The sequence below is a fragment of the Salvelinus sp. IW2-2015 genome, unplaced genomic scaffold (assembly GCF_002910315.2).
Source record: "Salvelinus sp. IW2-2015 unplaced genomic scaffold, ASM291031v2 Un_scaffold7198, whole genome shotgun sequence".
In the NCBI taxonomy this organism is placed as follows: domain Eukaryota; kingdom Metazoa; phylum Chordata; class Actinopteri; order Salmoniformes; family Salmonidae; genus Salvelinus; species Salvelinus sp. IW2-2015.
This window is the reverse complement of record NW_019948458.1, coordinates 3,681-4,352: the sequence shown is the minus strand read 5'-3', so window position 1 is coordinate 4,352 and position 672 is coordinate 3,681.

Here is a 672-nt window from a genome sequence, read left to right as displayed (position 1 = left end):
ACTGCAACATCGGACTTTAGTGAGTTCAAGACAACTGGGAACTCGGGAACTGCAACATCGGACTTTAGTGAGTTCAAGACAACTGGGAACTCGGGTCTCTTTCTAGAGCTCCGACCTGAAGATCACTGACGTCATGATTCAACCTTTTCTCTCGAGTTCCTAGTTGTCTTGAAAGCAACATAAATCCAAAGAATGTCAGACTTTGATGACAATATTTTCCCACGAAGAACCGCTGCGCCACCTTCCTGTTCAAGTGAGCACAGCAAAACAAGGTGAGTCCAAAAAGTGTCTTGTATGCTGCTGTATAAATGATGTAACATGCCAGGGAGATATGTATACTGTGGCTAAGAAAGTAATAGTAGCCAATGTGCCTCACCCTAATCATTTGGTCTATTTTCACCTCGTGGTTTGACTTGGTGATGCACATGTAGCCTATAACCTGTTTTAGAGAAATGTAATCATCAAATATTGTAAGAGCTTTCATTGTCTGCTTAAATGCCCCCTTTATTTATCCTACGGTTCTGACTTGGTGTACAGGGAGAACACTAAGAACGGCCCATGTTCTGAATTATGTACAAATAGTTTTTGACTACATCTCTCCTAGCTCGCTCATTTAATTGTATTTATTTAACCTTTATTTAAACAGGGAGTCACAATGAGATTAAAAATCAA